The sequence below is a fragment of the Dasypus novemcinctus genome, chromosome 21 (genome assembly GCF_030445035.2).
Source record: "Dasypus novemcinctus isolate mDasNov1 chromosome 21, mDasNov1.1.hap2, whole genome shotgun sequence".
Classification (NCBI taxonomy): Eukaryota; Metazoa; Chordata; class Mammalia; order Cingulata; family Dasypodidae; genus Dasypus; species Dasypus novemcinctus.
In genome coordinates, this window is record NC_080693.1 from 11,102,717 (window position 1) to 11,128,103 (window position 25,387).

The 25,387-nt window shown below is 41.8% G+C and overlaps 2 long non-coding RNA genes across 3 annotated transcripts; one reads left to right on the forward strand and one right to left on the reverse strand.

Annotated features, from left to right (window-relative positions):
* The first annotated feature begins 198 nt into the window (after positions 1–198).
* Positions 199–21,056, forward strand: LOC139437119 (uncharacterized). Of its 2 annotated transcripts, XR_011646745.1 has the most exons (4): positions 199–1,887; positions 6,181–6,267; positions 19,669–19,717; positions 20,790–21,056. It is a non-coding gene; the product is annotated as an uncharacterized lncRNA (long non-coding RNA). The 2 variants fall into 2 exon arrangements; XR_011646744.1 differs by lacking the exon at positions 19,669–19,717.
* LOC139437118 (uncharacterized) lies at positions 12,676–20,897 on the reverse strand. The gene is made up of 4 exons (XR_011646743.1): positions 20,804–20,897; positions 17,757–17,781; positions 13,163–13,221; positions 12,676–13,073 (listed from the first exon to the last, which is right to left on the reverse strand). It is a non-coding gene; the product is annotated as an uncharacterized lncRNA (long non-coding RNA).
* Positions 21,057–25,387: the final 4,331 nt, after the last annotated feature.

The window sequence follows — 25,387 nt, forward strand, 5'->3', positions numbered from 1 at the left end:
CCCCGGGAAGGCGCTTCGTCGTCGTCACGAGGCAGCCCCGGCCTTGAGCTCCACCTGCTCAGCGCTTTACCTGGATGTGTCACGTGACCCCCCAGCCCCCCAGAGCCAAGGCGCTAGGACGTGCATCTTGCACGGGGGTGGGGGAGGCTGCCCCGATGAGGAGAGGCACACCTACTGTGCGGCCCAGGAAGGCACACCACCCCCTGCCTCAGTTTCCCCCTCTGTACAGGGGCCGGACACCTGCTCCCTCCAGGTGGTTGTAAGGATCAAACAAGACCACTGGGCATTTTGTCAAGTGCAAACAGCTGCTGGAATGGCGGGGCAGAATCACTGCTTGATGGAGGAGGGATCCAAGGCCATCTGGGGGCGCGGCAGGGTCATGGGAATTTTAAAAATTCCCTTTTCCACTTGCTCTCTAAGGATAAGAGGGAAGGAAAGACGAGCGCGGTAGCCCCAGGTCCTACCCAGGCCGTGTCCTCTCCTTGGGGTGCTCTCCCACTCTGCCTGCCTCACTCCCACCCACTCTTCAGGCTTCTGCTGCAAGGTCAGCCCTGCGGGTCAGGCTCCCCGGCTCCCAGCCCAGGCCGGTGCCTGAGAGGCTGGCCTCTGACCCTGCACCCATGAAACAATTAACTTTGTAATTAGGGAGCTCGTGCCTGCCTCTCCTGCCAGGCCACAACTTGCTCAGACTGTGGCCTCAGGGCCAGAGCTCGCAGGTGGGTCTCCTTGAAGGCTCCTGACTGACCTCCACATTTCCTGTAGTGCTGATCCCTCACCCAAACTCACCCCACCTGTGCTGGCAGCCTCTCTGGGTCCAGCTGGGGATGCTAATTGTCCTGAGGTTTTAGCAGCCTCTAGACGCTGGGCTTTAAGCCTGATGGAGTCCATGTCCCAGCAGTGCTGCCTCTTGGCTTGTGATGTTGGAAAAGTTACTTAACTGCTCTGTGCCTTGCTGTGAAAACAGATAATAATAGCTCCTTCCTCACTGGTGCCACTGGTGTGAGGACTACATGAGTTAGAGATGATGATGAGGATGATTGTAATTATTATTGCTGCAGGAATGACTGAAAGGGTTCTTTCTCCTAATTAACATCTTCGTCCTTCCAGCAGTGGCCAAGGTCTCACCTGGGTTGGAAAGGCCTGGGCAGGGAGCCAGGGACTCCATCTACCCTGCTAAGCAGATGACTAACACTGGCAGCAGTCACATTTCCTAATTTGCTGCCTGATTGTGGTGTGGGAGAAGATCAAATCAAGGAATGAAGGTATGCACCTACCATATTCTGGGCCTCTAGGAGAGCCAAGCAGGGAGCAGAACCCCTGTCCTGCAGGAATGCACAGCAAAGTCACAAAGTGTGCAAGTGTCTTGTAAACAAGCATTCTCCTCCAGGAGGTGAGTGTGTGGTGGCCGAGGCATTTCTGTGAGTCGAGCCTCCGTTGACATACTCCTTGGCCCACCTGCTCTGGAGAGGAGATCGGGTGCCTGCCTTCCCCTTCAAAGCATCCGAGTCTTGGTTTCTGAAATGGGATTTTAGCAGGGATTGAAGTATACATTTTTTTGCTTTTATCCCCTCCCCCACTGCCCACCCCCATTTTTTGCTTGTGCTTGCTGTCTGCTCTCTGTTTATCTTTTTAGGAGGCAGTGGGAACTGAACCCAGACATCCCATGTGGGAGGGAGGCACCCAATCACTTGAGCCACCTGCAGTCCCTGCTTATGTCTTTCATTGTGTCTCTCATTTTGTTTCCTTGCTGTTTCTCTTCATTGCATCAACTCCCTGCATCATCTTGTTGCATGAGCTCACCACACCTGGCCCACACATCACATGCATGCTTCACTCATCATCTTAAGGAGGCATCAGGAACTGAATCCAGGACCTCCCATGTGGTAGGTGAGTACTTAGCTGCTTAAGCCACATCCACTTCCAATAACTTCTTCTTAGGGATGCTGCAAAGGTGTTTTGCAAAGGGAATCATTGAAGGTAGTGATTGAATGTGAGCACACCTGCAGGAGGCAATAAAAAGTATTGAAATATATTCAAGCAAAAATTTTTAAAAGGGCACTGTAGCAGTTTGATATGGTTATGAATTCCAAAAATAGATATTGGATTATGTTTGTCATCTGGTCTGTACCTGGGCACGATTAAGTTATGATTAGGGCTTTGACTGGGATATATCATTAGGGCATTAAGTCCCCACTGACCAAGGGGTGGGGACTCACAGATAAAAGGCATAGCAAAGGACAGAGTTGAAGGCTTTTTTATGTTGGAGTTTTGATGTTGGAATTTGATGCTGAAGCATTAAGCTGGAGCCCCATAAAGAGGAAAGAGAAGCCAGCCTCAGGAAGAAAGGAACCCTGAGTCCAGGAAGAAGCAAGCCCTGGGAAGAAAGGAAACTTGAACTCAGAGACGCTAGGCCCTGGAAGAAAGGTACCAGGAAGCCTGAACACTTACAGCGTCGGCAGCTGTCTTGCTCTAACATGTGAAAATAGACTTTGGTGAGGGAAGTAACTTATGCTTTATGGCCTGGTATCTGTAATCTCCTACCCCAAATAAATACCCTTCATAAAAGTCAACCAACTTCTGGTATTTTATGTCAGCACCCCTTTGGCTGACTAACACAGGCTCACAGTTTCCTCTTGTTCTACTTGTGTGTTCCACACTTTCTGGTTGAGCCACCTAACTAATTATACTTCCTGTCTATCCTCCTGGCAACCCTGTCACCCTAGCACCTACAGTAACATTCATCATGCACTAAGGTCTCAGATTCCAGTTGAGTCACACCTGACTTCCACCCAGACCCAAATTTAAATCCCCAACTTGACTCATTCAAAATAAGTGGTGCAGTTCCACAGGAATGCATGGTGTTGCTGAAGGGGTGCTATACGGGAAGTTTGCATGTTATGTATGATTGTTTTGTAAGCTCGCAACTTCTCTAAGAAAATACATATTAAAAGTAAGTGGTGCAATAGGGAGGGTGTGTTGGTCACAGCCATTGGATGTGAGGCATAGTGCCTCTTGATTGCTCTTAGCTTACTAACTGGTTCTCAGAAAACTAATACTATCTGGGAGGTTCCATGGCTTGGTGACTTAATGTGTGTTCTACTTTGTGCTGATGCTTGTTGTTTATGTTGGGTTTTGCCAAAACTCCCTAAATTGTGGCTTTTGCAAATCTGAGTTGTCCGTGGGTTTTATAGACAGCTAGCCCTTGTATGTCAAGAGGGGAAACCTTGGTTTCCAGTTTTCCCCAGAATGGGCATGATTAGTCTGAGTCAAATTGGCTAATTTTATCCAAAAGTCATTGACCTAATGGAATTGGTATAGGGACAGGAGGTGGGCAACCCCTGCCCTGGTGCTAGGGCTGCTGGGGCAGGTAGTACATGGGAATTACGAGGCTTTGCCTGAAAGTAACTGGGAGACTATATGGGAACAAACAGTGCGTCTGTATACTGTGCCCCAGAGGCCAAAGGCAGGGGTTCCACTGTGCAATAGGGGCACCTCCTTCACAGGAAGTATAACGTGGCAGCCCACAGGCAGTGGTGTTCCTGGGGCCTGTAGCCCCTTTGTGGCTATTGTTCTCTGCTACTGTCACTCTCTGAACCCTGACTCCATGGATTACTGTGGATCCAGTCCCTGGCAAGGTGGCTAAAGGGTTATGGGCAAGACAAATTCCAAGCCAGGGTGCCAGCTTCTTCCTACAACTACAGAGGTTGTCTCAAAATTAGAAAAAAAACGGTAAAATGCCCATACCATGTACTCAGGCCCTATTAAGCCCTGATGCCTATCATGGGGCAACACCCTATTAGTGAACTGTGCAGGCCAGGGGTTCTTCTGAATGATCCTGCCACCATCCTGCTAGTAGAAACCTACCCCAACATGGATGGGAGACCCTAGAGAAAGGCAATTGCCTATGAGTCTGGTATGTGCAGGGTTCCAAAGAGGACCCCAAATTAAAACCAAAGTTCCAAATTTTAGTTGATTGGAGAGTCAAACCATACTTGGAGATTTTGTTCAGGGTGACAATGAGAAAGGGGCCAATTGACAACTGAGAGTCTTTTGAAGACTCCATACCCCTCTCCTATCAACTTAGGTATTTATGACAGTAAGAAAACGTCCATTTGTCTATGGTGGGTATTACTGCCTAGTCAGATGCCCACTGGCTAACGACTGATGAAGTCCAATTTTACTTAGAAAGATTGGGATGATGCGATGGACAAGCATTTTTGAGCACAGAGACAAGAGACTCAGAATCCATCTCCAACCTGAGGAGGCCTCCTTTGACACTGAATCATGGAAACTTCTTACATGGAGACCCCTGTCCTCCAAAGTACTGGGCTGCTTTATTCAACCTTTTATGGCATGGCCCATCCCATTTACAAGGCCATGGATGGGGATGCGTGATTGGCAGGACACTAGGGACCTCATTTCAGAATCACAGATCCTGGCTTAACAGGCCCAGGCAGCCACCTTCAGGGGACCATGTGGCCCTTCCCTGGAGGGACTCTGTCTCCTCCTTCTGCACACCAAGGGTCCAGTCCCCAACCCCAGGGGTGTTGTGACTATTGGAACAGTTCTTATTAAACAGCTGCCTCCAGAGGGGGCCCCTTTTGTCCTTACTTTCCTCCCTACATGTATCTTTTTCATAGACTATGTAGCAATTTGATATTGTTTATGTGTTCCAAAAATAGATATTGGCTTATGTTTGTAACCTGGTCTGTTCCTCCAGGCATGTTAGATTGTATTGAATTGAGAGGTTTCACTTTTACTTGATTAAATAATGATTACGCCTTTGATTGGGTCATGTCAGTAGGACATTGCATCCCTGCACATACAGAGACTTACAGAGAAAAGACATGGCAAAGGACAGAACTGGGAGTTTTTGAGCTGGAGCCTGGGAAGGAAACACACAGAGAAGCAGATACGGCAGAGGCCCCGGGAAGAGAGATGTGCCATTTGCCTTATAATCTACAGCTGGCCTTGTGGAGAGAGCAAAGCAGCTGACCCGGGAAAGGAGCAAGCCTCAGGAAGAGAGGAGCCCAGGAAGCCTGACCCCTTGCTGGCGTCGGCAGCCATCTCGCTCCAGCATGTGGCAATAGACTTTGGTGAGGGAGGTAGCTTGCCCTTTAAGGCCTGGTAACTGTAAGCTTCTACCCCAAATAAATACCCTTTATGAAAAACAACCAATTTCTGCTATTTTGCATCAGTTCTTTTTTTACTAATAGAGTATATATGTGCATTTTAACCTAATACAACGTATTTGTAGCTATATACAGTCACCTTTATAATTTGTTTTATTCACTCAATGTTATGTTACAAATATTTTCCTCTACTGGTTTACAGTCTTGATAATGACTATTTTGAAGGGTTAAATGGTACTTTATCTTATTTATTTATTTATTCTGTTTTGTTTTGTTTGGGGTACAGGGCCAGGGATTGAACCTGGGAACTTGTGAATGGGAAGCTGGCGCTTAACCACTGAACCACAGTGGCTCCCTGAGTTAATTTGTTTTGTTGATTTGTTTGTTGTTTCCTTCTTTTTTTTATTTTCAGGAGGCACCAGGGATCAAACCTAGGACCTTCCCTGGGGGAAGCAGTTGCTCAACTGCTTGAGCCACATTAGCTCCTGGTACTTCATCTTATTAAAGAATCAAGATTTACTAATTCACTTCCCAGTTGTTTAGCAGTGAAGTAATTTATATTTTTTAGTGTATAGCCCTGTAATACATATCTTTATGTATGTAGTTGCCCCGGCCTGCGGGATGGCAACGGAGACCCGAAACCTGCCGAGAAAGAATGGTGGGGCAAGAGACACAAAGTATGACAGCAAGACAGGGTTCTGATCAAACTGCAACTTTATTAAAGGGGGCAAAGTATATATACCCTTGGGTGGGGGAGGAGCGGGGAGTGAGGTAGTAGAGGCTAAGGATTGGTTGTTGCTGTCGCCCGGGTGGGAGGCAGACCTTAGTTTCATGCCTTGCGCCTGTGCACTATCTTATCGGTCTGGGCAGTGGCGGGAAACAAAAAAGGAGCAGGGAGGGAGAAGAACAAGGAAGTGGGCTCTGCTCTGGTGGCCATGTTGCCTGCATTGCTGAACTCAGTGTATACGCGTATTGACCGCTCCCAACATGTAGTGTTTTCCTTCTTTTGAATTTTTTTAAGGTGTAATGCTTTTTGTTTAAATGACAGGTGAGAAAACTGAATCCAGTGGTATCTGTAAAGAATCCTGATTTAGCCCCAATTATGAGAACTCCACTGTTGCGTCAGACATATCAAGTAAGTGATTTTGATCCTGTGATACTTTTAGTGTCCTAGCCTGTTGTTCAAATGCACTAGTTGGAATCCTGAAAATTTTACTTGAACAATTCATAGAAAACTAATGATGACCTCTACCATTATTATTATTCTGTTGATATTCTAACTGATGCACAAATTCAAGACAGCCTTAAATTGAGGACAGAATAAGCTGCTGTGCTCTCCTTTCAACATTGGTGGAGTTCTGCCATTTTACTAGCAGGGGGCAATGTGGGTCTACCTGTGGTTCCTGAGCTTGGCTCAGGAGGGCCAATTCCCTGAAAGGGGACTTGCCTGGGAGACTAGGCCCTATGCTCACTGTTAGGGACTCGGCAGCTATGTCCCCTCTAGCCTGGCACAGACCCTGAACAAGTATCTTTGTGTCATTTCAGCAGCTGCTTCCCAGGGATATAGAAACCGTCAACCCCTGGCTTAGTGGAAACTGACCTCATTTTTCCTAGTGTGTATCCTCTGAGACATAGGCAACAACAGGTTATTATTATAAACTAATGAAACCAATGGAAAACTTGAATGTTCCCTTGTACATCTGGCCATATCTAGTCATTGCTGGCCACTGCAGGAGTCCAAAACTGCAACATAGTCTCCATCCTCTATCCAGCAATTGCCAGCTGCTCTAGGAGTCCAAAAGTGCAACATATTCTCCATCCACTCTCCAGCAATTGCCAGCTGCTGCAGGCGTCTGATCCTGCAACCTACTGAGGGACTTAGTTTTCATATACTTGATTTTCATATACTTACTAAATATTTCCAATGCAATGCATAACACATCAAATACACTTACCTTGCTTCTTACTTCTACAACCCCACTGTGATACTGGTAATTAACCAGGTATTTTACTTCAGCACAAAAAACTACTTTCTTATTTTATGATCTTCCACTTTAATATGCTGATTAAGGTGGCCTCTGCATCTTTACAAAACACATTCCTTTAGTAGCCTAGCCTACTGTTCAGATGCACTAGTTGGAATCCTGAATATTTTACTTGGACAATTTACAGAAAACAAATTAGTACTTCTACCATTATTATTATTATTTCGTTGATATGATTCTGCAGAAGAGAGGTGAAATGTGAACTGAAAGTGTTTGTTTAATTTTTGCTTATTTAGTCATAAATTATTGGAAGAGGGAAGAAAGAGAAGACAGAATTTAAGCTGTAATCTGTAAGTGCAGTCAGATGAGATTTTTGCATTAAATTATATGAATGCCAGAGCTATAAATACCAAGTTGTGATTTTCTATGGCCAGGTAAAAGCTCAGAGTCTATAGCCAGTGAGTGGTGACAAGTTAACTTTAGACTAGTGGACTTGCTGGGGGGACAGGCTGGCAGGCAGACTGTGTTAGCTTATGATATGTGATGAAATACCATGGCTTGGAATCTGATTCTAACCACTGCTTTAAAGATAAACTGTCAGAAGGTAAATGCCCTCCAGCAATTCAGATCAGGTGGCCTTTGCCATTTGACACTACCTGTCATTTCATCACATTCCATGTAGTAATTTGTTTTGAATATGAGCGGTACCACATATACCTGAGGATTTAAATATTCAGGATTCTTTTCATGAATTTGGTCCACCAGAGTCAGAGAAGCAAAGTAAAAAACCCAGTGGACTTTGAAATCAGATAGAGAGCATCTCCTCTTTATAGAAATGCCATGGAGACTGAGACAGGTTTAGTGATTTATCAATGTGTGAGAGAATTGAGACTTGATGCTCTAGCATCTGTATCATCTTATTTCATATCTCCTGCTTGTTACATTATACACCACTGCCTTTTTAAAAGAAATGAAGAGAGGAATCACTTTTCACTGGAGTTCATACTCTGCTAGGTGAGAGAGAATACATAAAGAAATTCAAGGAAAACAATTATAACCCAATTTAAGATCAAATATAGAAAATATATAATAAAAATTGCACGCATAACTAATAAGGAAGGAGGAAGCAAATGAAATGGTTGTCATGGAAAACACAAAGGTCTCAGAAAGGAGGAGAGTTTTTGAGCAAAGTTTCAAGTGTCAGGACATCAAGAATTCTTTTCACAGATTAATTCTAATTCATTGTTTTTTCCTTCGTAATTTTCTTGAGTAAGCTACCTGGAAACAAAAAGGACCCATATCTAAACTTCTAGTGATGATAAAATTTCTCCCTCTTAGTAACATAATAAAACTTGCATTTGAAACTATATATTTTTGATTAATACACTTTCATTCTAAATGTTTTCATTCCTGAAAAAATAATGTAACTTTAGAGACTTTTAAAAAATTCACCTATCAAAACAATCCATCTATGTATTTTTTTACTCTTTGGGTTAAAAGGAACAGAGACTCACTCAGTCTGACTGAAATAAGTGGTTTTGTTGATGGGATACTTAGGCCAGTAAAGGAAATACACTATATGGGATCCCGAGGATCGGAGTCATTGTTTGTCTGGAACAGAGAAAGGCACTGTAACCAGAGAGCATTTTGGTCCAGGAAAACCTCAGGGGCCCCAGGTGTGAACTGGGTAATGATGATGACTATGATAGTTATAGCATTTATTAGGTGCTTTCCATGTGCCAGGCACTATTGCATGTATTAAAGCATTTAGTCCTCACAGCCACCCAGTAATGTAGCTCAACACAAGAACCCGTTAGAGTGGGTGACTGTGCAGGACTGTGCAGGACTGTGTATCAATGTGGGGGCCAATAAAGGGATATGTGGCCTAGATGTAGGATAGGTATTACAACATGCCCTGGTTGGAAACACTTCAGAAGGGGAAAGGCGGGTTGCCCTCCTGGTATCAGCTGCACCAATTGTAGGGAGACAGTCTGGGTGGAAGGATTGTGAACATAGACTGTGTGGCAGGCAGACCCTTGTTAACCTTGGGCAAGTGACTTCATCTCTATAAGCCTAAGTTTTCTCATCTGTAAAAAAGTCCCTTCTTAATAGGGTGGTTTGTAAAGGTTAAATGAAATAACACATAATTTGGTACTTTGCAACAGTTCTTAATACATAGGGCTAAAAATCAAAGTGTTCATCATTATAATTTGAAATCATTTTATTTTATTTATTTATTTATTTTGTCTTTATTTTTTTAATATTACATTAAAAATATGAGGTCTCCATATACCCACCACTCCCTCACCCCACTCCTCCTCCCATAACAACAATCTCCTCCATCATCATGAGACAGTCATTGTATTTGGTGAATACATCTCTGAGCACTGCTACACCTCAATGTTTTTATTAAAGTTAATAGATCACATGGAATGTTACATTAAAAAAAACATGAGGTTCCCATATAACCCACTTCCCCCCCATCATTTTTATGAATTGTGGTTTTTTGAAGATACATACATCACAGAAAAGGTTATGTTATGAAAAACATAAGAGGCTCCCGTATACCCCCCACTCTCCCACCCCACTCCTCCCACACCAGAATATTCTTGCCTTTCAACCAAATTGTTTCCTTCATAAAACTTTAAACCAGATCTTCAGTTCTGCAAAGTCACTTATTGAAATAATGCAACCAAAACCTGAAATTCCTTTTCATATGATTTAACTGAATTTCTCTGTGTGTGAAGCATGGCCTACCTCTCCCTTTGCAAAGAGATAGAGCTATCTCCCCATCATTCCCAAACAATACAGCTCTTTAATTCTTTCCATACTCTTTAATTCTTTTCCATAGAAGTGAGAGGTGTGCACTTTCATCTGTCTTCTGCTATGTGGAAAAGTCCATTGCTTAACTGATTTTAAGCTGTTTATAATTATAAAATATAAACTAATTCTTAATTGCTATTTTTTTTCATTTTAGCAGTTTTTAATAGAAGTTGTACATAAGATTCTTATTTCCCTGCATCTTCTCAGTTGTTTCTTCCTTATATTTGCCCTTTTCCTTTCCTACTTGGTGAGATTTGGCTTTATGTTCGAGGGTCTTTTGCGGTCTTTATCCAGTTTTAGCCTAGTGATAACTACCTTGCTGGGGTGAATGCCCACATGGACAGTGGTGCCATTAGCCTTCTCCCGCTGCTCCCATTCGATGTAGATGACATATTCCTTCCTGTAAACCTGGACTACTTTGCCAATTTGCTGACCTTTGTAGTGTCCTCTCACAACCTGGAACTTCATCATCTTTTCGGATAGGCATGGATCGAACATTATATTTCTGTCTCAGCTCCTTGGAAAGAGGGGAAGACATAATCTTCCTCCGAATGTGGGAAGGTGCATTGAAATGCCTTTTATGGTTCTTGCTCCGACCAGAGGTCACAAAGGGATTGAACTTCATTTTGGTCCCTGCCACTTCAGCGATGGCTGCAAAAGGAAAAAGAGCTGCTCTCTATTTTTGATGCTAATTTTAACTGTATTTAACACTGAAAACTACTTAAATTCATTATCACATTATTAAAGGGCAAGTGTACTCAAAAGTACACTTCTTGCACCTGTATGTTTCTGTGTACATGTGTATGTTTTCTGGTTTGTGATTTGTTCTAGTAATTTTTAAAAAAAATTTTCCCTTAATCATCCATTTCTTTAGTGTGTATTAATCCTCATTGTGAGCAGTGATGAAATTAGTGTATTTTCTCTTCCTTCTCTTTTCCCACCCTCTCCTCTAGTACCTTTTAGGTGATTATATAATTTTGCTTAAGTGTTTGCCTTTATTCTGTAAATATGCCTATACTAATGACTATCTTGAGATACTGATGATGGCAACTTCATTGTCCCCTCCTCTGGCCAGGTGGTGAGTTCCATGGGACCAAATGTCAGACAAGGACAGGGAATGGTTCTGTCACACCGAAGACAATACCTGAATGAGTGATAGGCAGGTAACATCACCCATCACTGCTCCTCTACCCTAGTATATACCACCTGATTGCTTGGCTCAACTCCCTTGCTCACATAAGATCTCTAATATATTCTCTTTCTCCTCAGAAAAGCCAAGAATTTGATATCCTTGTCTTAGGTTCTGTGTTTCCTAGAGGCAATCAAGGCCTTCTGCCATCATTTGGAAAGCAAGTGCAGAACAAGAACTTAGCTTGCTTTTCTTAGTTTTTGTTAGTTCATGAATTGATTTAGATCAATGGTTTTTTTTTCTTTTTACCCATTATCTCTGTTTGGTCCAGAGATTCGAAGATTCTCTCACATTCAGCCATGGAAGTAAGGTAGAGCAGGCATAGAATCTCATTTCTTGCCCAGTATTCCTCTGCCATGTCAAATTCTATGTAATTCATAAATTCAGCCAAACTTTACTGGAAGATACTGGAACAACTCACTTGTTCAGAGCATGGGAGGTCAAGTGCAAGAAGGAGGCTTAAATGATGTAGCTCTTGTTATTTGTTTAAGAGATACACCACAAGAATGTGTTATAGATGTAGCTGTGATCAGGGCTCAATGACTTCCACAGATGGCAGTCTACTCAGTGAGCAGCATAATGTCCCCACATACAGGAAGCCTGGGAGTACATTTGTGAAATCTCAGTGTAAGCCCATTTGTAGGAGTCCAGCATTTTTATGGTTTCAGTTTACGTGTTGGCAAGATGCTGGGTAATAAGATCATGGCATAATGTGGCTGACAGGTTTTTATGTGTATAGGCATTTTAAAAATCAGCAAACCAAATTAAAGCAATTTTTTCCTACAGGTTATTTCTAAGATAGTGCTTTTAAATGCAGGATGGCCAAGTATTAGTGATTATTTGACAAATTTGAGAAAAAAAATGTCAGAAATTGAAGACAAGCATACAAAGTATGATATATGAATAACTGGAGTGCCTGAATGAGAAAACCAAAGCAAAGACATGAAAAAATATTAAAAATTATACTTCCTTATTTTTTCTGGAAAGAAATTCTTTGAAGCTGCATTATAAAACCTTACACTGAGTATTGACTCAGAATGACTAATAGCAAGACATATTCTAGCTAAAATTACTAGGGTGTAAAGGAAGAATGAAGTCTTTTGTGCATTAGAGTAAAGCAAGTGCATTATGAAAAGAACATTAGCATCTCATCATCGGTTTTGATAATACTTTGTGCCAGAAGAAAATGGGGTAATATATTTATGGAAAGAAATGTGAATCATGGTGTTATAAACAGCAAAATGGACATGAAAGTGAAAACAGCACTGAAATCCAACTTCACTGGCTTGAAGTTGGGTAATATTGTTCCCATGATCCCTTTCAGTTGAGGGAACAGATTTCAGGAAATGAAATGTCTAGAAGACATTGGTAGGAAAGATGTTAAGAAAGATGTTAAGTCTTAAATTTACAGTTATTTGTCCATTCATTCACTCTAAGTTTGTTTAGGGTGCTTATCTATGTGTTTATTTTATTGATAAGGATGAAGAAAAACAAGTAGTTGGAGAGAAATTGTTTAATGTATTAACACCTAAAATTAAATGCCAAACCTATTTCTAAAACTCAGTGTAAGTCTTTCAAACTGAAAAATAAATTTTCCCTCAATTGGCTGATTAGGGAATTGGGTAAAAGGGGCTGAGCACTGAGGCATCTCCATTTCTTTGGTATTATATCCCCTTTCAGTCTCCAAACATCATGTAATCTCCAGATCTTCTGAGACTCAGACTGAGGCCTCCAGCTCAAGGTCTTTGTGCTGTCAGTAGTAGGGATCACTGGGGAGGCACAGAGGTGGATGGAGGAGTTTTTCTGAAGTGGGTAGCAGGACCCAGAAGACATCTCGGATCCTTGATTGTCTGCATTTACTTTGACCAGCCAGTTCATGTTTCCACCTCCATGTTCACATAGAATACTGGAAACCTCAGTTTCTTCTCAGTTTTGCTGATTTTCCTAAAGTGCCAAAAGAAGGTTAGGAAAGCAATGGAATGCACGTGAACTTGTTTCCCTTCCTCTCTTTATCCTATCCACTCCACACTCACATTTCCTCTTCCTCTTCTTCCTGCCTTTTCATCCATTTCTTCAGTGTCTTCAGTGTATTCTAGGAAAAGAGAATTTATGAAAAGAGACTCCTCTTCCTTGAACAGTGTAGACAGCTGCAAGGAAAGGAACCCACTGGATGACCATGTGCACATGTGCAGGAACACCCTGCAAGGGGAGAGCCCACCCCAGAACTAACTTCACAGGTGCTCCTTCCACTGGGTGTGGCCCAAAGCTTCTGACAACCAGCCCAGTTCCCTGCCTGGACCATTCAGGCTTATGCAGACTGATTCAGTGATGCACGTATGTTAAAACCAGGGCAATGCTAAGAAAATAGGTAAAGAGGATGGAAGAAATTTGTAGACATTGTTGTTCCCATGACCTCAACTTCCTGGATGAGACCACTTCCTTCAGGATAAGATTCATAAAATAAGGAACAGACAGAATGGAGAAAAGCTATAAAGAGGAGTTATGAATAAGAAAGGGAGAGATTACAAAATAGAAAGAGGAAGGAAATTATATGCAAATTGTTGTTCTCTGTATCTGATACTTCAGAAGCTGTGAAGTAAGCCTCCTGGTAACCAGGGCAGGAATGGTGATCTATCAACCTTGTGAAAGGAAATGGGAAAGTTAGGGTTGAGGGCAGAATTCAAGCTCCTGTTGGTTATGACAGCGTTTGGTCTGCTCCCAGGACACAATTCTGTCCTCACCACCACACTCCTCTCCTAGGGCCTCAGTCACTTCACCTTGGCTGTGAAGGAGTGGGTCTAAGATTCCAGAGTCCCTTTCCCAGCTCTCAAATACTATAACTGTGGCCAGTGAGGAATGCCTGTATCCTCTTTTTCCTCTAAGAAGGCAGATACTCTCCATGTCTTTTTATACATGATGTTGTCTTTCTTCTCCTTTTTACCACCTTCACTACCTCCCTGCCTCTTTTCTCTCTCTGTATTACTGCCCATTTGTTTTCTCCTTGTCAGTTTCCACCAATCATATTGTTCTATAATACAGGAACACTGGAGAACAATCATTGTTCCCATATTATTCCCTTATTATGCTGTCACCCTCTCCAAAATATCAAGTAGTCAATTAACCAATCCATTCTAATCACGGAGCAACTATCAGAAGCATGGAGTTAAATCAGGTGTTCTGTTCTAGCCAGTCAACTCTGCCTTGTTCCCCACTTGACAGTCATGCCCTTCCATGTACCTTTCCTCAGTCTTGTCCAGGCACCCATCAATGCTAGTACTTCAGTGGTTTAACGAATTCCCAAAAGATTACACTTATTTAAGTGGCCTGTAGATCCCCTATTATATCACTTTCAGACTAAGTGGATACAGACACGTTACTTTACCTCTAATCTTACATTCAACCCCTCCAATCAATTCAGAAACCTATAGGGATGCTGTGAGGACAAAGTGTCTTCCATGAACCTAAGGTCATATCAGTCTCAGGACAATGACTTGATTTATAGGATTAATGGTCACTATCACCCACAGGACATGATTCAACTCCGTGCGTCTGAGAGTTGCTCCCTGGTTTAAAATGGATTGGTTAATTGATCCATTGATTTACTGAAGAAGGTGGCAGTGTAATATGGGAATAATATGAGAGGAGCAGGGACAGCAAGAGCCAATATGTGAAGCAAGCCTGGCAGGCCATTCACCCAAGGCCTCCAGAAACCCAGCCAGGCTTTGGAATGTGTTGGAGAAAGAGTTGTACATAAACCTCTCAAATGGAAGCAATTTCAGGTTTTAATCTAATCCCAGGATTTTGGATTTGTGTGAGCAGTAGAGAATAGAAGGATGTTCAAGGATATGTTTCTTTTGATACCTTTCCAACAGCCAGGTGCATGTGTAGTAAGCCCAGAGCATATGTTCTTTATGTCAGAAAGGATAAAACATTAATGAAGTGCTACCAGACTGGTAAGTACAGAGGGAGAAGCCCTAATTCTCAACCACCACCTGGCACTCAGTAGAAGAACTTTGTCCCAAGTCTAGTTGATAGTCTGGGAGAGCTTGTGTCCTGCCAGATCCCCTCCATTGTAGGTAAACACCAAAACCTCATCTACACTCTCTTGTGCTTTATTCCCAAGAGCTGCTAACCAAGGAAAAACAAAGGCTTTGATAACTGGTCTTATGGGAAAGTGAATCTTAAATAGCACAGCAAGGAAAGATGATTGCAAACACAGTACACTCAAAGAACATGATCATAATACTTCTTACTATTGTTATTAAATATGGAAAGAATAAAGCAGATCTCCATGTATATTTCCATTACTTTCTGATTTCACAGTCCCTTCTTCAGTTGCTAAAGTAGCAGTGTTACCAGAGTGTTTCTGATAACCCACTCTCATTGGATCCTATCTTGAGTGATATTGCCTACCTGGATTATCATTTTCATCACTGCTGGTGGAGTCATACCTCTGATCCACAAACCAATCTTTAGGAACACAAACATTTGCAAGAAAGTTTTTGGAGAATGTGGCACACCCATCCCTTCCTTCTCCACTTGATGGCTTGCTGGCTACCCAAGATCACCACAGGTTCTTAGACCATCCCTAGACTCTGTGGAGTCAGAGGCCTTCAATAAGACATTATAAATGGTTTGCAAATGAGCAAGGTGGAGAAAGAATCCCCTTTTAACTATTTACTTCCCCTATTTTGATGGACCATTAAAGCTCTTACCTCCAAACTTATCACCCTGAAATTCTGACTGTTCTGGAAATACTCTGTATGAGATGAGTTCAATGAAAAGACCAATGGCAGGCTCAGAGCAACTGCCTGGGAAAGTGTATTGTGAGGATGGAAATGTTCTTTTTGCATTGTCCATGCCATAGCTACTAGCACAAATAGCTGTTGGGCTTTTGAAAACTGGATAATACTACATTGTGCTGCAGATGCCCTGAAGGTGTGGTGCTCAGTAATAAGAATTGAAATCATGACTGTTCCAAACTCATAGACGATTCGAGATCCCACCAGGCCAAAGAGATGTGAACAAAGTGTATAGAATTTGGAATCAAAGCACTTAATATCTCCAGAATATGGTTTCCTATTCTCTAGATTTGAAACTGGAAAATTGATTCACTTCTCAATCCTTCCATATCTCATGTGGATAATGGTTTACATTGTAGTTTTCACTCTCCCCCAGTCCACTCAGTGGGCCATGGCAGGACATACAATGTCCAGCACCCGTTTCTGCAGGATTTTGCTGTTATTTGTACACAAGCATTTTATTAGCTTTCTAAAGTTTAATAATTGGGTAATTGTTTTAAAGACATTTTATTTATAACTTTTTATTGTGGGACTAGATTCAAGTCTAGGCAAAACATTGTTTTATTATTATTTTTAATCCTTTATCATAAAGATACTCTGTTGTAGAAGATTTGAAGATATTTAAATACTGCTGTTTAAAAATTGACCACTATAAATCATGTAGTATTTTTCCTTCCAGTCTTCCTTTTCTATACCCTGAATGCTTATTCATTGTATGTGTTGGATGTCCATCTTTATAAACTCCAGGCACCAATTTGATAGTTCATTACTAAGGGGAGACATGAGTTGAGTGCTAAGACTCTAATGCAGTTATAAAAGTTGCAGCAAGGATGATATACCCCAGATCAATAGCGAAATGGTAACTTGAGTTCTTTTTGGTCACTGTCCCTAAGGCATGCAGCAAACAGTGCCGAGCATTTCTAGGACTCAAGATGCTGATATTATGAAATACGCTAATATCTCCCAATTCCTATCTGTTTGGGCTGTAGTGTAGAGGAATGCCTTAGGTAAACCAGATTGTGCTTGCAGTTCTTCAGAATCTGAGCTGAGCAGGCATGTGGAATTTCTAAGTGCTTTTCACACTATGTCAATTCATAGTCTGCAGTAACGGCAATAATAACAGGTCTGGGTCATGTGATCAGTGAGTTGACTTATAATGATGGACAGGATGTGGGGTCTGTGCAGGTCTGATACATCCAGGAATACACACAAATGATCAGTTTCCATTGCTGGCAAGGTGTAGAATCATCCCATGGCCAAGTGATGGGGCTAGATTATGGCTATAGCTTAAGGATCAGGGACACTCATGTTTGAAATTGTAGGCTAATTGTCTCTGTACCTCAGTTCTTCATCAGAAGAGTGGGAATAAACAGTCATAGTATGGTAGTGTTGAAGATGGAAGGAGTAAATATATGTAAAGGGTGTAGTAGTGGTTTTTTTGAGAAGTTGTCACTGGCAATTGTGCTGCTATATAGGTGGAAAATAGTTTCTCCACCCCCACCTTCACAATCTCATCTCAAAGATTCTAAAATAGATAGCTCCAGCCCTGGTACACAAACCCTCACCAGCTAAAGGGAACACAGCTGCCTACAAAGACTGTAGAACTTGGCTATCACTTAACTAGAAAATAATCACATCCCCATTTCTCATTCTCACCTGGAAGCTGGAATCAGGGTGGCTCTTCAGAGTAAAGCAAGCACACAGTCCCTGGGGATTGAACACAGGCCCTCATACATGGAAAGGAGGTGCTCAACCACTGAGCTACATCAGCTCCACCCTGGTTTTTTAATTATCTAGATTTTTTCAGAAGTTCAAAAATACTTACCATTTTCTCTTGTACCTGAGGCCACCTGTAATTATATTAAAGAAAATACTCAGGATCAGATCATGCTGTGTAGTGTTGACACAGTCTTTTGTAGTTTTGGTACAGATGGGAAACAGTGGTTGAGTGAAAGATCCTATAAGTAATTGTAGCAGACACACATGGAAAGACAGAAGCTTTTCCTAGATAATGCATCTCTCATGTCTATTTTGGTTGGCACAAAAAAATTCTTACTCTTAGGAGGAAAAACTGCTGCCAATTAAAAAGCCCATATACTTGATACCCTGCTGTTGCTATTTGTAAATAACAACTTGAAGCAGTAATAGAATACTCTTAAATAAGGAAAGTGTATATGTCATCTGTAATGTACACGGTCAGAATTTTCATATCTGAACTCAATTGAAAATGAAAGAAATAAGTAAAGTGATGATTTTCTCAGACAAAGAAAGGCAACCTTGCCTTGGAATTAGATGGGGTCTCCTCCTGTGCACTGTCACTAGGTGGTTCCTCCGTCAGGCCAAGGCCTCTCTTTAAAAGGTGGTACACATTCTAATAGTGTTTAAGTGCCCATCCTGTGTTGACTAAAAATAATCTGCTTGCTCACAAAAGCCAAATTGATTGTTAGGGAGGCATCCCCCACTTAGAAGAGCTCATTATCAAAGCTGAATTTTAAAAGTCCCATTCAAGTACTTGCCAAACAAATCAATTTTCCCTATATACAAAAAAAAAAAAAAGTACAACAGAAAGGCCTTATGTCACCAGGCCAAACCAGAAGAAAAAAGGTTCAAGTATACAAACAGGACTGCTGTTAGCAGCTTAAACCATAAGAACCAAAGTTCAAAATGCCAAAGTTCAAAAGTCACCCCTAAAAGATCTAGAACCTCAACCAAAAAGGGATTTTCAGAACCAGAGGACTCACAGACAAGAACTCAGGGCTTTTGGGGAGATGGCAGAGCTGAAGGGGCTTTTACCTTTACCATGCTTAAGCTCAACAGTAGCTCCAGAGTCAGGTTGGTAGTTACTTAGAATCCTGTTTCTAACACTATATAATGTCAACTGAGAAATAAACTAAGCTTCAAGCAACAAAGGCATTGATTTACGGTCTTAGAGTTGCAATTAGGGGAACACAGATTCAGGTAGCAATCCAAATCATGTCCCATCTTTGTATTTCCAGGCAAGGGGCTTTAAAGAAGACTTGAGAAGTTGTTTGTAGTTGCAGTGTATTTGGGATATTCAGTATTCTATATTGTCCTTCAGGTTAGTTAACTGAGTTCTTTATCTCGTGTGTGTGTGTGTTTTAATGGTCAAAGATCAGAGAAGAAATACTTTCAAATATTAGCATTGGAGTATGGATGTGGCTCAAGCAGTTGAGCACCTGCTTCCCACATGGGAGGTCCTAGATTTGGTTCCCGGTGCCTCCTAAAAAAAAAAACCAAAACCAACCAACCAACAATCAAACAAAAGAAACCAACTCAGGGGAAATGATGTGCTTCAGTGCTTAAGCACTGGCTTCCCACATATGAGGTCTCAGTTTTAATCCCCAACCCCAGTATGTTAAAAAAAAAAAAAAAAGCATTGGTATTTTTTCAGTGGTGAGCTTGTGATTTTGATTCCCTTTGCTGTGTCATCTGAAGTTTCTTAAATAGTATGTATAAGTTGCATAGAGAAATAACTACTTTGAGTGCTAATTGACACCTGTAAAAGTAAAAAGGTCGAATGTGCTTCTGAACACTTGCCTTGAAATGCTTTTCTAATGCCTTACCCAGCATATTTTTGACAGCAACTGTGATGCTCAAGGCCAGAAGATGAATGTGATCGGGAACTTGGACATTGGAATTACATGTTCAGGGCTGATTCCTGACTCTGCTTCATGTCAGCTGGGAAATTTACTAAATTGTCTGTGTCTCATTTCCAGATCTGAAATACAGAGCAAGTACCATTGGCCTCATCGGCTGCCCTCAGAAGTAACTAATGGTCCTGGCTCAAATCAGAGACACAATCCATGTTAATTTATTGATATATCTAGTGTTCTTTTTCTTATTATTCACTTGTTTACTCAGTTACTTTTCTTCATATGGTAATTCATAAATAAATGTATAAGTATTGTGAGACAAAACGCATCCTAAATTCCAAGAGCAATACCCACAGTGGAGTTCTGACCTTTTTCTACCCTCCCATTGATAGATATTTATGGACAGCAAAGGCAGACTGGATAAACTGGGGGCAAAATAATAGATAGTTGGCACACTGTTCTTGTTGTGCTAAAAACTTCTGCCAAAGGACTAGGCCCAAACTGAGTGTGAAATACTACAATATCTGTCTGGAAGACCAGAGCATGGAATATTGGAAACTACTTCACAATACTTGTGAATTAAAGACAGCCAAGGTGTCTTTTGTTGTTGTTGTTGGTACTGTTTTCAGGAAAGTTTATTACCAATCCCTTAGGAGTGCATTACAATTAATGGGGATAGAAACCCAAACCAAACCTTGAAACACTTGAAAACAGGCCTGCTAGAGAAGCAGATGGCACCAAGTTGTCAGGGAAAGGAAGTAAAGGAGAGGCATTCTAGACAGTGACCTACCCTGGAGCCTGAGTCTGTACATTAGTGTGACTATTCTGGGGAAAGAGGGGGTCAGAAATCCTCACCTCCATAACCCCAGTGTTGCCCTGGATGGTGGGGAGGAAAGGCAGAAGCAAGCACTGAGGGCACAGACCTTACTGAGTCTAATCTTGGTGTCACTGCCTCCAAAACTGTGAAACAATAAACTCCTTTAAGCCAACAAGTATGTGTTATATGACATGTCAACCATGGTGTACTGAAACAGTTCCTTTGAAAAATCTTCTTGCCCCAAAGTTCCTGAGGGGAAGAATTGATGCCCTGGAGGAGGTGACTCACCCACAAGAAGAGTACATATCCTGACCCAGCCTCCTGTCTCTACATTTCCATCCTTGATATAAAATATGAGGTAGTTTTCCCTACATAAAGGCCTTCTGAAGTACCACGTATGTCTAAATTTTTGGCCCTCCTCCCCCAGCATCTTCAGAATACCTTCTGCCTCATGTGAGTCTTCCTGGGAGTTGACCTACCACCCCAAGTGACCAGTGGTCTGCTTGGCTCCTCTACTGGCTCAGAACCTAAGACATTCCAGACCAACTGCCAGATAACAGCTATGCAAAGAATTAGCTTCACCTTTAACTGAACTACTCTGGAAGAACAGTTAATGTCATCAACTGGCAAAGTCACCCACCTGGCTGAGGTTTGGTGAGTTAATGAATGAAGTCTCCATGTTCCCAATTATCTCCCTGACTAAATATTTGAACAACTCTCTTAGTGTGGAGTCTGTACCTTCCCTGCTGAAGTCTTTCGCATCCTAAGAGTACCCCTTCTGTAAGATATGGGCATGAGACTTTGTGGTTCTAATATGTATTTTACTGATCACTAGTGGTGTTGAATGCATTTTCATACTCCTCATTCTGAACTCACTGCAGAAATTATGATTTATGGTTTACAGAAGAGGGGCCACGGTGAATCATTTTTTCTTTGAGATGTCTACATCCTTCGAGAACCCAATCTTGCTCAGAGTAATCTCAAATCCCCAAGGGAGACAAACACACAGCCCTGTTCTCAGAAATGCTTCATGTTCCTGCATCAAGAGTCCCCACTAGACTTAGAGAAGAAAGATGGCCCTCCATGAAGAGGGGGTTTTCACCCCCATACTCCAGGAAGGCCAGTATCCCTCAGAGGACCCCAGAAATTCTTACATATCTAGGTCAGCCAGATCTCAACCAAAGCCCTCTTCATATTGTATCAATTAATCCAACCCAGTCTCACAAGAGAGAATGATGTTCCCACCATGAGTTTTCACAAGGCTTTATCTCCTTTTAGGAGCAATGACAACAGCAGGTATGTAGACAATGAGGACAATAGGGAACTTTCAGAAATGAACACATCAAGAGCCCACTCCATAAAATGCAAAAGATGACCAGTTCTATTCAGTAAACTCACCACAGCCTTGGGATTCAACTGACCGTCCAGTCCTTTTTTGTATCTCACCCCATCTACCTTCTGTGTATTCAAAAGATAGAGTTACAGATGTGAAGACACAAGATTTGCAGTGAACCCTTTTGAAGTGGGCTGGTGGATGAAGTGGATATTTTGGCGTGAATTCATGATGTTGATTCCATAAATAGATACAGGATTAAGTACAAGGCAGTTAAGACTAGAAGTTTGCATGGTGTTGCCTGTCTAAGATGGACTCAGTCTTCCTCTACCCCCAATGCATTGTTAAGTCTGTGAAGTGCTGCTTTCTTTCCCAAGTCTAGAATCAGAATAGTGACCTCATTGCCTGAGGGTGGAACATCAGAGGGTTCCCTTGCTTATGTGGCACCTGAGGAAGCTTGCCTTTATGGTGACTGGATTTGATTAAGCAATTCCTTGAATTTATTTTATCCCAGAGATCACATCTAAACCCTTTTCTCTCTGGATCTTCCTCTGGGGTACCACAAAAGCTGACAAACTAGACCAATGGCCATTGTGACTTACTTTCCTTGTGGACCTCTGGGGCAGCCTGGAGGGGGCTGAACACCACTTCCTCTGCAGCTGTGGAAAACAGGTGTATGAGCTTGTGATGGTGCTTGCTTTGGTGCATGAGGTCACAGGAGTGGTCTGTTTGTTCTGGATGGATGGAGGTGCTTTCTGAGCTTTTAGAATGGAGGTTTCTCATCAGAACCCAGGCCTGGGGAGGAACGAAGAGAGTCATCCACTGAGCCCCAGAGTATATGCACTCCCAGTGCCATAGGAACCTGTCTCTGACTGTTTTGACTGCACCTTAGCTGCTCCTTAGCCAACTATGTGCAGGATGCAGGCATATCAAAAGCTGTGGCTCAGCCCCCTGGCTCCTCTGGCAACTCTGGGCTTTCTGATGCTGGAAGATGGAGTTTGTCACAAGGGAGACAGGACTTATTGGGAGACACAGCCACCATCCTCTACTCTGGTATCAGCAAAGTTGGCATCCACATGGGACAGGGTTCCCTTGAGCTGACAGCAGAAACAGGTGAACCATTGGGCTCAGATGCTTTGGAGCCTGCTGAAGGTGGCATCTTTGGGATTAGGGCCTGTGAAGCCCCTACCTTATCTCCTGAGGGACTGGGGAGAGCCACTCAGATCTAAAGAGCAGAAGCCACCAGTCCTGTTGTGGTGGAGGTGACTATGGTGGGGGGAAGGACAGGCTAGGAGAATGGAGTTACCATCAGACCCAGCAATCCTGCTTGTAGGTATTTGTCCAAGAGAGTTATTTTTCACTTAATAACTTGTATACTGATGCTTTAGCTACTTTATTCCTATCTCTTAGAAAAAGGACCATTTAGGTTATACAATTTTTCTGGAGTTCCTTTGGAATTCTTTTTTAGTGGTTTCTTTGAGAATAATACAGGTATCACAGTCTAAAAGAATTAATTTTTTACCCATCCAAGTAACATGTGGACACCTTACAGCCATAGGAACATTTAACCCCCTTCTTTGCTGAAGTGGTCTTCTGAGTTCCCAGTCTAGGGTATAACTTCTGCAAACATTTTGTATTTTTATAATTTTTCAAAATTCATTCATATATTTAACCATTTAACAGTTGAAAAATAATTTATTCTTTCTCCCCAGATACTCACCATTCCTGATCCACATCTTTTATTCCTGAAGTTGAAAGCTTTCTTCTTGAATTATTTCCATTTAGCCTGAAGTTCCTTTCCCATCTTTGTAGAGAACATCATCAGGTGATGAAGTCACTTGGTTTTCGATCCTCTCCTTCTGTCTTTATTTTGCCTTTAAATCTTAAGCAACTTTTGATGAATGCAGTATTCTTGGTTGAGGGTTTTTTCTTTTAGCAATTTAATGATGTTTTTTCACTCTCTTATGGCCTCTATATTTTCTAAAGAGAAATCAAAGGCCTTCAAATTGTTATTCTTCTACAAATAAATTGTCAAATTTTCTGACTCCTTTCAAGATTTTTTTCTTCATATTTAGTTTTCAGCAGTTTGATTATGGTGTATCAGGGTGAGATTTTGAGCCCCTTGGATCTCTATTTCATAGAGTAGTGTTCAGTCATTTTTCCCCTTTCCCTTTTTATTGGCACCAGCCTCTTTCTGCTGAACCCAGTGTTTTGAATGAATATTAAAACTTTTAGTATTGCCCCACAGATCATGAGGCTCAGTTTTGGATCAATTCTCTCTTTCTCACTCGCTCTCTATTCTCAGATTATATCATTTCTACTCATCTAAATTCCATCTCACCAATTCATTCATCCCTTACTTGTCTTCTCTAATTGAGATTGCTCAATGAATTTTTTTTATTTTCTATAACTTTATGTTTAGATCTAAAGTTGTCATTTACATCTTTTTGTTTGTTTGTATGTTTCTTTTTCTCTGCTGAGAACTCCTATCTTTCCATTCAATTAAAGAGAATGCCCTTTGATGGAGTTGGATGGAGATGTGACCTCTGTACACATTGCCTTTTCTGTCAATTTCACTGAACCTGTGGTTGGGGCTGGGGTTGGTGTGTGCACAGGAGGCTTGGGTCTCTGGACCATGTGCCAGCTTGGCCCTGAGCCTCAGCAGAGTAGCAATACCTACTTTCCAGTTCATTGGACTTACCCAGGTCAGCTAAGAGGGAGGTGAGTATAGCCAACCACCACACCAGGGTACCAAGAGAGTCTACAACTGCTAATGGAATAATACAGTCCATCAGCCATGTGGGCTGCAAGCCCCCTCTCAATTTATACTTGGAGTGGACATTTGCCCTCCTGGGGTCCACAAGATGGAGGAAGAGAGTATGGAATGGAGTAGATTTGCTGGTATTCTACTATAGAACTATTGTGATTCTAGCATTGGAAGAAATTGTATCCTTTATGTCAATACAGTGGCAACAGGGGTTGCTGAGGGCAGGGAGATGGAAGAAGAGTTGTGATATGCAGATATTTTTGGGATTTTGGGTTGACCTGAATGGTATTATGGGGACAGATGGAGGACAGATGGACTGGGGGAGAGTGTAGACTGTACAGTGTAAACTGCAGCCCTTGTGGCATAGCAGTGCTCCAAAATGTTTACAGCAAATGCAGTGAATGTTCCGTGCCAATGAAAGAGGTTGTTGATGTGGGAGGAGTAGGGGTGGTGGGGAGTAGTGTATTTGGGAGCCTCTTATATTTTTTAATGTAACACTTTGTCTGATCTATGTATCTTTAAAAACAAAAAGGACAAAAAAATTTAAGAGAATGTACCTTAATCTCATTGAGCATAGACAGAACAACCATTTTGTCTGATAAATCCTTCAGTGTCTACTGATTGAGTTTTCCCTTAAGAATAGGTCAGGTTTTCCTAGCTTTTTGTATATTACATTGGGTAAATTTGAGTGATATTTTGATAAGCGTGTTTACATTGTGAAACTATTTGAAGACTGTCTAGGCTACTTAGCCATTTAATGATTCCATGGGAATTTAAGGACCAGCTTTTCCATTTCTGTAAAAAAAAGTCTACTCAATTTTGATTTTGAATTTAATCTGTAGTTTCTTTGCATAGTATTGATAGCAGAACAATATTTAGTAGATGAACAATGGACATCTTGCTATTTGATTAGGTCTTCAGTGTC